General features: G+C 39.5%; 1 protein-coding gene and 1 pseudogene across 1 annotated transcript in view; one reads left to right on the top strand and one right to left on the bottom strand.

Moving 5' to 3' along the window:
* Positions 1-17,459, bottom strand: part of LOC126393851 (protein FAM163B) — a 180,925-nt gene that overhangs the window by 73,128 nt on the left and 90,338 nt on the right. The gene's annotated exons all lie outside the window — the stretch shown is intronic.
* On the top strand, positions 2-877 carry LOC126394910 (natterin-3-like; annotated as a pseudogene).

The following is a 17,459-nucleotide window of genomic DNA, read 5'->3' as shown; positions in this document are numbered from 1 at the left end:
TGGACGCACCGACTATGTTGCCAAATATAAGTGTACCGCTGGCTTCTACAACCCTGACAAGGGTCCTTACTGCCTCTACCCCTATGGAGAAAAAGAGCATCAAGGCTCCCCATTTGAGATCCTGGTGAACAAAGACAACTTTGAGTTTCTGGAATGGAAGGATGGCTCCTACGGTTCAGTCCCTCAGAATTCAGTTAAGACCGGACCCAAAGACGTATATGTTGCGAAGAACATGTATGGTCTTGGGAAGGTACATGTTAAACATAAGGCCTTCTTCCTTCCCTGGGAAGGTTATGAGTATTGGTACAAGACTTATAAGGTCCTGACCTATAACAATGAAGTAGTAAGCGAGCACATAACTGATGTCAAGTATAAAACTGATGATGTTGATATCATTAAGTATCCTCCAGAGAACATGCGCACATCTGTCATCTCCAACCGTGACAGCCGGCCAGTGACACAGACAGTTACCCTATCGAAGAAATTTCAAGTTGAGAAAAAGTGGGACCACAGCTTTTCCCTCACAGCGGGAGTCCGGGCTACCATCACTGCTGGAATCCCCCTAATTGGCTCTACAGAAATCGAGTTAAGTGCATCGACAACCTATCAGTTCACCAAGGGGACCACTTATGTGGAGGCAACCGACCACACTGTCTCTATTGAGCAGACTGTCCCACCAAAGCACCAAAGCACTGTCAGAATGGTGGGATATAAGTATGGGGCAGCCATCCCTTACACGGCACGCATCTGCCGCACCTACAGAAATGGTGAGACCTCATGGACATCCATCTCTGGGACCTATAAAAGCGTCCAAATTGGAAAGGTCTGTGGTGTGGTGGATCCCTGTGAACCTCTACCCTAAAGTCCCTGTCAATGAAAGAATAACAAAGAAGGCATATTGAGATACAGTACCTGGTATATTGTATGGTGGACACATGGAATATTGTAATGAAAAGCTACAAATGACCCAGCTAAGATGGCCGCAGTGGTGTTTCTGTGAGCGTTTCCTGTGGCCTCAGTTTTCACCATGAATTACTTTTAGTTGCCTTTTTAAGAATTTATCTTTTGAATTGGTCATCTCCAATTGTTACACTGTTAAACAAGAGTCTACAGACCTGACCTGCATAACAAAAGTTGTAGTAAAAAGTTCTTGACAAAAGTCTCGTCCTTTGCTGTGGACCAAGTTCTGGTCTCTAATCAAACCATCTGGAACACAGCAAATTGAAGTCTGATATGCCTTCCCACTTTGACTCAAAAATGGATCTTAATTAAAGGAACTTAAATTCAGTTCACAAATCACAGTCCACACTTTGTGTCAAGCCCCAAAACTTGCTCTCTGCGTCAGGTCTAATATCAGATTTGCAAAAACGTGTCATAACCCTGAAGAAAGAAAACTCCTGCCTGAAGCAAAAGGTTGAAGAAGAATTTAAGTCTGCCCTATAATCCTTGCTTCCTGCATGTTTCTGAACAAGCTGAAGGCCAGGATATTCTTGGTGTTACAAACCAGCTGATACCACTTTTTCTTGGTAAAGGGAACCTCCTAACTTTGGAAATCATCAACCTGGCTCACCGTTCTGCCACTGCACGTAGACAGGATTATGTAGCCAGTCAAAGGCCAATCCTGTTCAACTTCATCAAGATCCAGAATAAAATGAGGATCCTTCTACCCTACTAAAATAAAAGGAACTCATCTTCAAAGGTGTGCGCGTTGACATGTTTCCAGATTTTCAGTGCAGGGTTACCTAAGAAACATCGACTGTTAGATCCCATAAAAAAGAAGCTCCGCAACATAAGTTACTGTGTACTCTACTCTGCCATGCTGTAAGTTCTCTGCCCTGATAATGCTGAGGTATTTCCTTGTGACATGAAATCTCCATTATTCCATGGCTGATAAAACTTCTTTCTTCCTCCGAAGTACTGTTTGTCTTGTTTCTAACATTAATTTGTTATGATGGTACGACATACCTTCGATTTGCTGGAACCTGCATCAGACTTTTGGGAAGGAACTTTGTCGCAACTGCGGCATGTTGTTAAACGAAGCCATGCCATGTGAATTCACTTTCTGTTTGCCGCAAATCACACCACAAAGCATCCATGGAGTGGATATAAGGATGGACAAAACATCTCAACTTACCTCCACAATAGAAAAATGAAGCTAAAATCCTCCAGATATTATTATGCTGCTGACATCATTTGGACCCAGAGTCTGCGCAGTTGCGATCTCCACGGTGTCGAGTTCCCGGCCATACACCTGTCTCAGCATCCCAATTAGCAATCATGACCTCAGTCCCCATTTTTTTTTTAACATCAAATAACCAATTAAAACCAAACTTCTTCAAAAAATGAACACTTGAACAAACATCTGAGCGACAAGAACTACCTAAAATGTATCTGACATGTACTTTGATCTTTTAGTTTGACCCATGTTCCATCTGCTAACATGGAGGGGGCGGGGTATATAAACAATACTGCAGCCAGCCATCAGGGGGCGATTGAGATGTTTTGGTTTTATTTGTGTTGTTCATCGTTATTTTACAGTATGTGTTTGTGATTGACAGATGATATCCTTGATTACATTTTAGAAGGCTTAGCCTATTTGATGGGAAGTGACTGATTATATATCTATATTTGTCTTTTTCCTCTTAATCTACATAATATTTCTGTCTTCATTGTGGTTTTTCGTACCTTTGGATAATCATGACCTCTGAGGGCTCATTTTTACATGTGACACAGTATATATTATTACCAATTATTCAGAGTAATTTACATTTACCATGCCATCACACTGCATCCTGCTAAACCTACTTTGCCTTTATGTTTTTGTTCAGCTAATTTGTTATAACGTCTGTGTGCATACCTAATCACCTGTTGATGTACTAAAGTAAATATTTTGTTTGCTTATTGCTGCCTCTGTATAATTAACACTGCAAAAGGTCTACATGTTGTTCATGTGAATATAAAGAGCTTACCTTCTAAAACTCATCTCTTGGCGTATTTACAATAAACCCAGTGTAATTACACTTTTTGAGACATAATTGAAAATTAGTATCTCTGATAATGAACTCTTTGAGCTCTGCAGTACAACTGGTCCGCCAGTGCCTGCATTGCTACTTTTGCTTATTGTAATGCCATTACAGTATCTTCAAATGCTTCATATACTAAAAATCTGTACAACCTATGCTAAAGAGTTATCTAAGTCAATTAACAATAATAATAATAATACAGATTTATGTGTTGAAATTGTGTCATTTGGGCGGGGGTTTTTTCCAGCAGATTTTATAACCATATTGTTCCTAAATATTTTTTAAAAGTTAACATATCAAGAGGTCTTCACACTCATAAGTTATCTGTACTATGTACATTTTTTAGTTTTTGAGATATACTCATTTTTATGACCACAGTGCAAAGCCCTTATGACAGACTTATTGTTCATTCCTCTGGCGCCACAGTACATTTTTAGTGTGGATTTGCATCACACGTCATGTAGCGCAATGACGCCATTATGTGTGTACAACTTGATGACACGGGACGAAAAAGTCTTATCTTGCTTCTGAAAAAAGAATGAATGTTTTAACTTATGGTTTTATGCAAATAGCATTTCCTACGGCCATGACGGAGAAATCCCTGGGGAAATAACTGCAAAATACTACAGTTGCACCACATGTAAGGTGAGATAAAAGGTAATGCCATAATGATGGAGAGGACCAAAACCTTGGCTTTCTGCTGCTGCTGCTGCTGCTGCTGCAAAAAGAATGTTCTAGCTTTTATGGTTTTTATTTTAGATTGATTTTATATACAGGATTACACAAGTGATGCAACATTACCAGAAAATGCCCATTTAATTACAGCAAAGTTTGCACAACATGTAAGGCAAGGCAACGTACGATCATGACTTGATGAGAGGGAAGACAGAAGCCTTAGATTTTTCCTGCAAAAAGAAAGAACACTTTGAATACTATGCCTCTGTTTTTAGATCTGTTAAAACCGCACAGTCTCACACGTCCATCTGTGGGATGTAGAGATTGTTCATCTCTCATATCAAAACCTGTTCTGTGTGTGTGTGTGTGTGTGTGTGTGGACTTGTACATGCTACACAGTGAGGACCAACAAACGAGTGAGGACATTTTGTCTGGTCCTCACTTTTTCAAAGGCCTGTTTGAGGGTTGAGACTTGGTTTAGAATTAGGTCTAGGGTTTGGGACATGATATTGTGTGATCCCCATCGGGGACACAATATGCACTGGCACAGGCTGTCACTTGTACAAACGATCAAACTGAGGTAATGAGAAGCCTAGTGCACAATGTTACACTCTGACTGATGCCATAGAAAAAAGGGGGGAACAAAGAAAAAGACAACACAACAAATGAACCAATCCACACACTAGATCAAATCGATCCAAAACAAATGTGGGTGGGCCCTCGGGAAGAGGCCAAAAGGTCACTCCAGGTAGAGGATAACTCAAACCAATTTGGGTTTAATAATGGTTAAGGTTAGAATAACTAATTAGGCTGGGTTGTAGAAGAGGGTGTGGCCTCAGATTAGGTTCAGGCAAGAAGCCTGGAACAATAAAACGAGGTCACGCCAAGAGGGTTATATTTGAAAAGAGCATTTATAAAACATTATAAAATTAAGTATTTCCACTTTGCACGTCAGCAGCTGTGATAAAAATCAAGGAAAATAAACAACAACAATAATAATAATGATAAACATACAAATCACGTTACACACACACACACACACACACACACACACACACACACACACACACACACACACACATATATATATATATTTCGTAGGAGTCGTAGGTGGGTAAAATGCCTAATCAAATATATATATTAGCCTAATTCTATTAGGTATCATAGTAATATTGTTCTGTGGAGGGGAGCAGGACCTCAGGTAGATATAATATGTTGGGAAGACAGGTAAGTGCAATGAATAAATATTAATGAGCATGAATAAGTACCAAGGGGTATATTAAAAAATAAATTCTGCCAAAATCACACAAACAGGCAATAGGCATCATGCTTTACTCGTACGTGTCACTGCAAACGAAGGTAAGATAAGTGCAGGTATGGATCAAAGAATAAATACACTTCATCTTTACAATCTGGGTCGGTCCCAATCAATTAGAGGCAGAAGAAAGTGGAAAAGAGGGGGATCTCCCATTTTGTAAATAGATACACATTTAAAAAAATAAAAAATCATAGAATATTTCATACATAAATAAATATGAATTTGTCTCCCCAGTTTAGCAGGTCCCGCTACACTCCAGTGGGCCCTGAGTTGAATAGTATACAGCCAATCCTTCCTGAACCATAGTGACTGCAGTAGTAGTAGTACCACCCGGTGAAACCGTAGCAAGTGTCCTAATGATTTGTGTCTCACGCCTAACCCGTTGATTTCTGGACCAGAGTGGATTATTCTCCAAGCCTATGTATTCAAAGTTTTCAATGCCACAATCAGCAAAGTGAGCATAAAGGACAGTGTTAGTATTACCTTTTTTTGATATGACTGATATGCTCCATTATTCTTGTTCTGAGAGTTTGGCACTGAACAGCATACACAACATTTTTAGTCTGTGGCTGGATCCTTTCATGGACTGGGTGGCCCCCTCCCAAAGGCCCGTTAAAAATAAAAGGTGTATGGGTTAGACACAAGGGGTCGCTGTTTGACCTCCTCTTGTCCAAGGCCATGTGTACTAGCATGTCTTTCAAGTTTTTGTTTCTCCTGTAGGCAGTTATCACTCTGAATTTTTGAAGTCAATAAGATTCCGGTTGCCTCCTCTACATCCTCTGGGAAAGTACAAATTCTGTAAAACGTAATAAGTTTAGATTTGATGAGGCCTCCAAATGTATGTTGTGGGTGATAGCTATGTTTATATAAGAGCGCATGTCTATCGGTCTGTTTGAAGAACAGGTTGCTAAACCCTTCGTAATGCTACCAAAGGTTGGAGTGAAGAAGACCTGTGTGTCTAAAAACTCCACTTTTTCCTTTTGTAGATTATATTTTAATTTGATATTAGGGTGGTGAGTGTTCAGGACCGTGAAAAATGTTTTAAATGATGCCTCCATGTCCGCCCACAGCCAAAAGATGTCATCAAGATATCTAAGATATAATAGAGGTCGTTGAGTGCATTTTTCAAAGGCGGACCATTCCCATTTGGCCATATAGATGTCTGCATAAGTGGGAGAATATTTCCTGCCCATAGCACAACCACAAATCTGTAAGTACTGTTTATTATTAAACTCAAAGTCATTACGGGTCAAAGTGATCCTCAACAACTCCAAAATCAATTCATCTGGTCTGTCTGCTCTAGGAGATCTGTCAAAAGCCAGTTTAATGGCTACAAGCCCCCTTGCTGTGTCAATGTTGGTGTACGGTGATTCAACATCAGTGGAGAAAAGGAAGGTGCCAGCAGGGACCTTTTTAAGGTCTTCAATTTGTGGACAAAATCGTAAGTATTTTTAACGTAACTGAGATGTATCTGAGCTAGGGGGTTTATATAGTAATCTATATATTGGGAGCATTTTGACCTGATATCTCCCAAAAAGGTCTTCTTGGATATGACTTCCCCAGCCTTAGAGAACACCCTCTCACAGGGGACTGAAGAAGCAGGTATACAGAAAAACTGAAGTGCCAGTTTGTACAGGTGAGAATAGAGATGCTTCTGAGTGTGCCAGCATGAGAGTGGGTCCTGTTGTCGTTGGATGTTCTGTTCTGCCAGGTATCGCTGCACTTCCACAATGGCCTGTGCTTTGGCATTGGACGGTCCACAGCTCTGAGTTACTGTGCTGTCAAGCAGGTGCCACAGGCTACTACCACCTACAGAAGCAAACAGTCACAAATATAGAGCACATCATAGGAACACTTACCTGAGCTGGATGTTGATGCTGTTGAGGCCCCTGGTGCAGTGGCATCACAGGTGGCTGATGGAGCCATCTGTGGAGGAATGTCTTGCAGTGTGAACACATTGGCACACTCCATCCGCAGTCGTTTCACTGCCTTGTTTGCTTTTAACTGGCTGTAGAAACCCAAGACTTTAAACCTGGGGTCCAGCAATGTTGCCAGCATTGTCACACTCATAGTCTCTAAACCTGCCAGATGTTCTCTGAGTCAACGTATTAGGATTTCAGCCAACAGTTTGGCAGGGTCAGTGTGTAAATGTGAGGCCTCACACTGAACTGTATAGTGGAGCATCTTCATATAGGGTATATTTTTGAGGCTGACACGTTTCTCCTCAAACAGTTCCACTGTGGCCTGGTGGAAAGGGCCTAAAACTTGTACAGTTTCCCCAGTTTCCCCAAAGCCTCACGCTGTTCATAGAGGCACTGTAACACGAATAGGGTGCTATTCCATCGGGTTTCTACTTCAGTTTATAATTTATGTTTGGGCCTGCCCATTGAGTCTAGTATATGGTTTAAACGCTCTTTTGCTGTGGTGCTGGTACGGAAGTATGTCACAATCTTTCTTGATTTTGCCCGTATGTCGGAAAGGATGGGTTCCTGGTCAAACACAGTGGGCAACACAGATGCTGTGCCTGACCTGCAGTGCCCTTGCACAGGCTATCATGTTTGAAGCAGCATCTGTGACCAAGCACCTCACCTTACCCCTGATCCCCCACTCTTCCATGATGTTATTCACCACGGCACGGCCAAGTTGTCAGCTGTGTGGCTGTGGGAAAAATGTTCCACACCGAGCAAAATCATGTTTAGGGTGTCTTCCTCTGTGATGAAGTGGCATGTCACGCAAAGGTATGCCTCCATGTTCATGGACATCCACATGTCTGCTGTCAGACTCACAGCTGCAGCCTTCTGAATCTCTTCCTTTGCCTTCTCCTGTGTGGTTTTATACTTTTTTCCACCATAGCCTTTAGAGCCTGGAAAAGAAAACAAAGGTGCATGATAGTCTATAAAGCAGTAGCATAGCAATCCTAATTCAGCAGTAGTAGTATAATACTAAATATAATATTTTACTATAATACTAAATTACTTTAATAGTAACACCAACACTAGCATCATAGATATTTAACACAAACCTGTCTCGTTGGGAGAGTGTTAGCTGGATCAAGGACATGGATGAGGTTGGTAACTGGAAGTGGTAACTGGATTTATGGAGGAGTGAATGGTGGTCTGTGTCCTTGAAAAAACCTTTTGTGGCCAGTACCTTATTCTGATCGCTGGAGTCTCGGAAGAAGAACCCAAAATAGGTTAGGTTAGGATAAAAGCGCAGTGCTCTGAAGAGAGCACTCCGGGGGGCACAGCTCTCGGGGTCTATATATATCCATAAGATACTTAAAATGATTTTTTGTTTAAAACAAAATGGGTCCTTTAAAAGCCCTGCTAAAATTTTGTAAAATGCAAAGTAGATTGGGCCACTTGGCAGTTTGGCAGTGGGAAGTAGGTTTTAAACAAAATACTCCAGCTTCCCAGGGTCTCCAATTTTACATCTTGGGGTTGCTATCAATTAAAAGGAGCAAGGTAAAATATTATAAAATAAATTTCTTTTTTTTTTTAAAAAATATAAAATAAAATAAGTGCTGGAGTTGGATTAAGAAAACCGACATAAAAGAAGGAAGGTTAGTGCTTCTAAAATATATAAACAAATAAATAAATACATGCAAAAATAAGTGCTGAATAAAAAGTCATTAATAATACATAGAACAATAAAACCAATAAAAAATCAGAAAAAATAATAATAAAAGTTCATAAAAATTCTTAAAATATAAATAGGTAATTTTAAAACATGCAATTCTTTAATGTCGAGTAACTTATCGTGTAAAATTCCAACCCCCAACATAAAACTTGCTCTGCTTAATAAAAATAGCTCACCTTTCAAAGAAAGTTTATTAAAACAATAGAGGTTAGTAGGGACTCTGGCTGCACGCAAAAAGCTGGCATAAAATCATAATGCAACAGATAAAATGAATGAGTTAATAAAAAAAATACATAGAATAATTAAGAAAATAAATAATTGAATATAGTAAATAACAAGTTATAAATAAAATGCAGCTTCCTCCACCATGAATCAATAAGAGCTATAAAAAATAATTTAAAATACACACCAAAATTCATGGAAAAGGGTTAGGGTTAGGCCAAAATAGGTTAGGGTTAGGGCCCTTGGCCAGGTTAGGGTTTGGAAAAAGGACCAGGTTGGGGGGTTAGAATTAGAGTCTCGCCAGACTAAAGGTCAAAGGTCAAATCCAGACATGTGGGTAAGATCAGGGCTGAGGTGGCAAAATGAAATAATAAATAATAAACAGTCAACTATATCATTTTTCATTTAGACCCTGTGGTTGGAGAGTGTCCAGGAGGTGGATCCATTTCCTTCTTGCTCTCCTCCGCTGCGGCATGGACCAACGTGGGTTCCCCTCCAGCACTGTGGCCTTCAAAGCTGTCCAGCCATGTTGAATAAAGTGTTGTATGACTGGGATTTGTGTGTTGTGTTGTTTGCAGATGTTGCGTTTGTACTGATAAAATCTTGTTGGGATTGTGTTTCCTGTCTCACCTACATACTGCATCTGAAAAATTGTGCAAAAAATTAGATCAACACAGTTCCTGGATCCGAGACTGGTTCCTAGTTGTGTTTTGAAAACATTATTGTTGTATCTATTGCGCACCCAGAAGCGATGCTGGAAAAAATGATATTTTAGAGTTAGGGTTGCCCAGTGGTTTGAGTTTGGCCTTCACTAAATAATCCTGTAGGTTTCTGTTTTTTCTATAGGCAGCAATAAGCCTATGGTTCTGGAGCAGTTGGGAGTCCTCAGTCCCCTGATAAAAAATTCCTCTTAACATTCCTGATCAATGTAACAGCAGATGTGGAATAATTAGTGACTACTGTGAGAAGAGAGGAGGCCCAGATAGGCCTGGTCTGTTCGAAGGAGTGAGAGTACCCTCTTGTGGTCAGTGTAGAGAACAGCACTTTAGTGGCTGCTATGAAATCCTCCTGTCTGCTGCAGACCCTGTGAAATCTCAGGAGCTGGGACTTAAGATTCCTGAGTAGGTGTGCTTGGGGTGATAACTTGTCTTATGCAGTAGGGAATGTGTATCTGTTTTTTTGAAAAATATTTTAATATCCAATTTGTGTGTTTGTGGGAAATTTGGTCCTTAATATGTGGTGGTGTCTAAAATAATCTACCAAAGTCAAATTGTGTCTTTCAACTTGATGGATGAGTTGTTGTTGTTATTAAGGATATTTAAGAAGACCTCAAAATCCTCTCTCTGGTGGTCCTAGATGTCATCCAAATATCTGTAGTAGTAGTAGTAGTAGTAGTAGTAGTAGTAGTAGTAGTAGTAGTAGTAGTAGTAGTAGTAGTAAAGGGTTTTTTTGGGGGCAGGCTTGAAGCGCTGTTTGTTTCCATTCAGCCAAAAAAATATTTTCATAGGCTGGGGCGAATTTCTTGCCCATTGTCGTGCCTTTGATTTATATAATGTATTTGTTGTTAAATTCAAAACTGGTCAAATTTATGTGTAGTAGTTCCTTATCAGGTCTTTTGGAATCAGGATATTTTGCAAAAATATTTTTTATGGCCTGAATGCCCTGTGAGGTGTCAGTATTAGTATAGAGGCTGTCAATATCCATGGTGAAAAGAAAGGAATCTGGAGGAAGGGGAAATTCTTTGATTTTATTGATGAAGTCATAGGTGTCTTTAATATAACTGGGATGTTTTAATAGAGAGAGGATTAAGGTAAAAGTCAAGATATTTCTCTGTACAGTAGGTCTCACTGTTACAGTCGGACACGATTGGCCAGGAGGAATTTCATGGGGTTTGCTCCATTTTTCAGGCTCCTTGTGAATTTTAGGCAGCATATAAAAACGTCTAGATCAAGGTTCACTGCCAATTAAATAGATCTTCTGTTTAGAATTAATCAATTTTTTTCTCATAATTTTTGTACAGTTTTTCCATAATGGGGATTGTTTCCAAATAAATGGGTGTTTTAATTTGGGTGTAATAATTTGTATCCAATAATTGTCTGTTTCCCTCCCATATGTATTTGTCCCTGTCCATTATAACAACTGCACTGCTTTTGTCAGCTGGTTTAATGACTACAAATCATTGTCTTACAATGATCGTAGAGCTTCTGTTTCCACTTTAGCGAGATTGGGTTTAGTTCTGCTAATTTTAAATTTGGTATCAAAATATTGGATGTCCTGTTCAATAATTTCTTTAATGTTTTCAGGCAGTTTTAATAATGGAGGGGTCCAATCAGACTTTGGGCTAAATGGTTGGGGGTTGGAGTCACCTTTCCCTTCAAAATAAGCTGCGATTTTTAATTTTCTGTGGTATTGTTGCAAATCAAATCTAATGCTCTGTATTAGGTTCTTATTGCTGCCTTTAGTGGGGATAAACATGAGGCCTTTACTCAGTAAGGAGAGCTGTGCTGGGGACAGTCGGAAATTTTTGCTCAAATTAATGACAGTTCTCCTCCTGAGGTTGCAGGTTCGCGGGGGCTCTTAGTTTAGCTGCTGGGCCCAGTGCTGGAGCAACCGTGTTGCTGTGGCATGAGTCCAGTGGATACCATCCCTCTCAGTAGAGAATTGGCTCCTGGGGAGCTCAGGGATGAACAGGCAGTTGGACGTTATGTGCTTAATAAGTGCATGTAGATGCATCTGCTCTCGCTGGGGGAGGCCCCTTGAAAATTGATGAGGCAACCAAATCTCCGCTTGTGGGAATTGAACTTTGGCCATCCTGATGAGCCTCTGCAGGTCTTTGATGGATGTCTGGGTCATTTGGGTTCTGCTGTTTAGACCCAGTGACAGAACCAGTGTCTGAACCGTGGAGACTGTTCAGGAAAAAGAAAACAGTAGATTACTAAATGAGGGGTTAAAGAGGGGAGGGTTAGGTTTAGGGAGGAAAACGAATAGGGTGAGGGATCAAGAGCATAATAAAATTAGGTGGTGGGTAACTAAGTGAAATACTATGACTCATGGGTTAGTCAGTATGGCAAGTTGAATAAGCCCTGATAAGTGTACATATATAAAGTATTTGATTGTGGAGAGTTCGAAGTCCAGTCCCTGATAATTCGAACAACATATGGTAAAAATGACATGAAAATGAAAATTTCATAATTATCAACATTAAGATAATTTTTCGCATTTGTTAGAAGGTAGAAGTAAGTAGGGTAAGTAGGGACCGAACTCAGTTTGCATAATTGTCATTTTTAAGTGCAATTAGTTGCCTAATGAAGAGACAAATTAGTTTTCAGTTCAGTGGTGAGAATGCTACCTGTGGTGTCTCCAAGCAGCAAATATTCTCAGCTTCTGTGGGCATGGTAGCACATTTTCCACAACGGCACCTATCCAAAAAGTGTAGGTAGATGTAAAACATGTATAATGGCAGAGGTCTAGCTGATGTACTGGCTGGTTAGTGTCTATAGCTTTTTATATATATATATATATATATATATATATATATATATATATAAAAAATGACAGAGTGGACAAGTATGTTGACGTAAACATAACATCTTCAGGAGTAAATCGTCATTATACGAAAACGTGCCATTTTGTGTCTCTTGAAACAAACTGTGCTATAAATGTCAATAAACAATAAATACACTATAATCATTTTAGAATTTATGTTCCATGATATCTCTTGTAACATTAAAACAAAGTAAAATTTTATTTTTGTTTTCAAAGAGTTTTAAACACCTTTTATTGTATGAAGCATCATTCAAAAGCTGTAAAAATGGCCTGTTGCTCAATGATTGTTCTACTTTTTACTAGCTATTAAGGCCCAAAAAAAAAAACTATCATAAAAACATAAACATAAACATAAACTTACATATAAAGCCTCAAGTGTCTTTTCATTATTCATGAATGGGTTTTATTCTTAATATATATAAAATGTTGTAAAAAACATCAATTTAGTCGGGTCTCCAGGTAGTCGTCAACCCTGTTACTTTTAATGAAAACACCCCTTCTGAGATAATGGACTGCTCTGAAAGTTGCATCATTTCCTTGGAGTGAAATCAGCTTATGTGAACATACTGGTGAAAAGACATAAGTGTCCTCTTCTTTTCATGATTTTTCTTAGAGTTATATATTGTTTGACAGAAGGGGACAAGCTCATTGTGTCAGCCCTGTTTCCACAAAAGGACACGTTAAAAAGATTTTTGTTAGAAATTTTTAATGTACATAAATAACATGATATAAGCATGAATGCACACCATGTGGTCTCATGACCTTCACCACATGGCTAGTAATGGCTGCCAAGAACATTTTTCGTCAACCCTGTTACCATTCTAGCGTAAAAGGGTTGATGGTAACAGGGTGTCTGCGTTTGGCATGGTGTTAAACTTGGTGGAGAGGTATAACATGGTCCAACATGGAACCCATTCCAATTTGGAGCAGATCCAAATCTCCGGTGAGGGCCCATACCTTACACTATGCCAAATTTCAAAAACTTGTCACCAAGTGCACAATTTTTTCAATTTTCCTCTCAGCTAGCGATGAAACTTGTAAAACCATGTATATAATGTAAATACTATTGGTAAGGAAAGTATATTTTCATGCACTCGCAAAACCATACTTTTGTTAACCCTGTTATGTCAACCCTGTTACGCTAGAATGGTAACAGGGTTGACGAAAAATGTTCTTGGCAGCCATTACTAGCCATGTGGTGAAGGTCATGAGACCACATGGTGTGCATTCGTTAGAGGCTTAAATCATGTTATTTATGTACATTAAAAATTTCTAACAAATATCTTTTTAACATGTCCTTTTGTGGAAACAGGGCTGACACAATGAGCTTGTCCTCCTCTGTCAAAGATTATATAACTCTAAGAAATATCATGAAAATAAGAGGACACTTATTTGTCTTTTGACCAGCATGTTCACAAAAGGAAGCTGATTTCACTCCCAGGAAATGATGCAACTTTCGGAGCAGGCCAAACATGTTCAATGGATCAAATTCATTGTGACTGTCCTTTCAATATCCTTCATGTTTTGAAAAATGCTAAAACTTCCCAATAAATGTGTCTCCAAAATATTCTTTGATTAGTCATGTTGAATTAAAGGTTTAATAATGTCCCATTATCTTCATTAGACCCAAAGCTGCAACTTAAACTAGCAGTATGGTAACTGTTGTCAACCCTGTTACTGAGGTGTCAGCCCTGTTACTGAGGTGTCAGCCCTGTTACTTGTGTAATATTCTAGTATAATTCAAAAAATGAAAAGACAAATGTCAAATCAACTCTTTTTATATGTTAAGTAAAAGAAACCAGTAATCTACAGAATGAAATGTGGGTATTATTGTTTTGTTTCCATATTCTGTTCTTAAAAAAGAAAGATGCTGTGAAAGTTTTGTTTCCATATTCTGTTCTTAAAAAAGAAAGATGCTGTGAAAGTGTCAATTGCAAATGAGCATACTCATCCATGGATAAAACAAACACCTCAATATTCCCACTGTACAAACACACTCAGTGTAACAAGGGGAGATTTATCCTTCAAAGTATATCAGATTTGTTGTAAATATGCATTTAAAACATTTTCAAACATTAATTGGTGTATCGTAACAGGGTTGACAAAACACACATATGCATGTTGATTAAATGTGGAAAAAAATATTTAAAAAAATAAGATGGCCTGAGATGGCACAGCACCTATTTCTGATAGGTAAGGATCTATTTAATCCAAAAAGGGTCATAAACAGTTTTAAAACAGTACTTTGAAAATCAAACATTAAGGATGGGAAATGGCACGTGTTCATATAATGATAACATGGACATGGAGAACTGTGTAGTTAGAGAAAACTGCACTCTGGCTCTTTTTTGTTTAATGACAAAGACTACTGATATGACTGATAGACATGCTAATGGAGCTTTGTAATGGTAGCAAATCAGAATAACATGAAAAAAAGCCAACAGCTACTAACAGTTAGTATAGGCTAGCGTTAGCTACATGATAAAAACTGTAACAGCATACATAAACAAACCAACTAAAGTGCCGTATCCAGACACAATACTTTTAACTAACCATTCGGAGACGTCCTGCTGTAGCCGCTAAGTTTCAACTTCTTCAGGTGCCTCTCCATCCGGATCAGATTCTGGGTCAAACTGGAAAGCTTCAACGACTGTGTGTCTATGAGCCATTGCAATACATCCACTGTAACATTGGCGCATGGTACCGCGGGCACAAGCCGGTCAAGGCCACACCCCCACCCCCACTCCACCCCGCCCCTCTCCTGCTCATTAGCATTTAAAGCGGCAGACACAGAAACAGCCCGTCCTAAGGAGAGCTCATTGTGGGACTGGCTCGTAGTGGCTGTATTTCTGCACCAAGGCTGAATCTGGGTAAAGAGACTTCAGATACAGTATTAGGAGACCTCTAAGGCCTTTATAAAAGTGTCCAAAAAGCAGCATGTCATGTTTCCTTTAATAGACTTATGGTAAGATGTGTTCATCATCAGGCAAGACTACTTTTAAGAAGATATAGACCCTAGTGCCCGTTAATTGCGCACTCCCGCTAAGGGGCGCAAGTGCATAGGGTGTCCCAATTGTCTTCTGTTGTTATCAAGGGGTGCAAACCTGCACCCTTAATGCACCCCTTCCGAAAGTGCGCATCAGACCTCACTTCGCTGAAGGACTTTACCCAGAATCCTCCGTAGTGTCATGACGTATCGAACAGCCAGCCAATGGGAAGCCGACGGAGAAAGCACCGGAAAGAAACGGAAAGCAATGGAGAAGAAATGTCTTTAAGTGTAAGTGAAAATTGTTTAATCAGAAATTGAATATCATATATTAAAATATGAGCTGACACGAAGCTGTGTTTTTGCTATTAATTTGCCATGGGGAAACGTAGCCTCTAACGCCATGTTTCATCTCCTAGGAGACGGACCAGCTGGACCCAAACGGAAGTGACGTGTACACAACTGTCCCAATTCTCCTTTTTAAACAGCGTCGGTCCCTTGTGCACTTACGCCCCTAACTGCACTTTCGGCAAGTGCACTTCAGGGAAGGCCTCAGGGCGCAAGTGCGGGTATTTGGACAGGGCCATACAGTACAGGTGAGTAATGATCAATCAGAAGGCTATATTTATAGACACAGTTTTCATGGTTTGAGTTTAATGCAATTTTTTTTTCTCACACAGAAAACCAAATGTCAGTACTGACATGGAGGCTGTTCCTGACAATTCAACAACAACCTGAAAAGAAGGAGGATGACCCCATGTTGTAGGATGAGGGAACACAAAACATTCTTCTTCTTGTTGGGCTGAAGCTGAACAACCAGCAGGAATGGACCGGCAAGGCATCAGAAAGGGATAACTAATCCAAATTATTTTATAGGGTGGCAACAATCAAAGACTTTCATAGGGGCAATTGAAAGCACAATATGTCTTTAAATTATTCAAATGAATTTCTTTATAAGGCTAAAACATGCAGTTTATAACACAAAATCATTTGTTCGTTAAAGAACAGAAAGGCAGCTGAGCTGAGATTTTATCAGGCCACGGTATGTATGACGGGGATGGTAGCTGTATTTGTATAATAGACGAGAGCATGCCTGTCGGTCTCCTTAAAGTACACCTTTGTGGCTAGGCCTTTAGAGGCTGTATTGTAATTGGTCTGGGTGTCCAGTTGGGGTTCGGCATTTAGTTGTGATGGTTAGGAAAAAATAATTTTGGACCCCACCATCCAGCAAGGGTGGAGGGGTCAGAGCACGCTCCATCCAGCCCGTCCAGATATGGGTCAGTCCCACCCCCCCCAGAAAGACAAGACGAGAAGATGTTTTTAAATCGATGAAATAATTATTCATATAATTAATGTAAAAGAAACAGAGACCAAAAGGTAAAAACAAAGTGGCAATTCAATGTGGGTTGTGTTGTTTGTTAAATAAATTATATGACGGTTGGGTTGAGGTCAAATTAAAAATGGTTGGGGTTAGGATAAAAATATGATTGGTGTTAGAATTGAGAGTCCAATATGGTTGTGGTTAGAGCCAAATTATAGTGAGGTTAGGGTGAGAATAAAAATATGATTGGGGTTATGTTTGAGGTCAAATATGGTTGGGTTTAGGGCCAGATTGAGATATGGTTATGTTTAGGGTCAGAAAATGATAGGGTCAGATCCCAGGCTGGGGGTCAAATTAAAACTCAAAGAGTGAGAGGTTACGTTCAGGCACGAAAGTACATTCTTTCATTGAGGCCGTGTGGATATGTTGTTCCTAATTTATTGATCCAATCTCTCTCAACTCTCCTTCTCTGGGCCGTGGACCAGTGTGGATTACACTCTAGGACCGAGGCCTGTACTGCATCCCAGCCATGGGAGACAAAATGCTGGACAACATGCCGGTCAGTGTTTTTTTGTCTTACAATATTATGTTTATGGCACCGTACATGTATGGTCAGTCTGGTTTCTCCCACATATCTTTTGCCACATTGTTTACAAATCATATATATATATATATATATATATATATATATCTATATATATATATATATATATATATATATATCTATAT

The sequence above is a fragment of the Epinephelus moara genome, chromosome 8 (assembly GCF_006386435.1).
Source record: "Epinephelus moara isolate mb chromosome 8, YSFRI_EMoa_1.0, whole genome shotgun sequence".
In the NCBI taxonomy this organism is placed as follows: domain Eukaryota; kingdom Metazoa; phylum Chordata; class Actinopteri; order Perciformes; family Serranidae; genus Epinephelus; species Epinephelus moara.
Note: the sequence above shows the minus strand (reverse complement) of the source record. Positions and strands in the feature narration are given on the sequence as shown.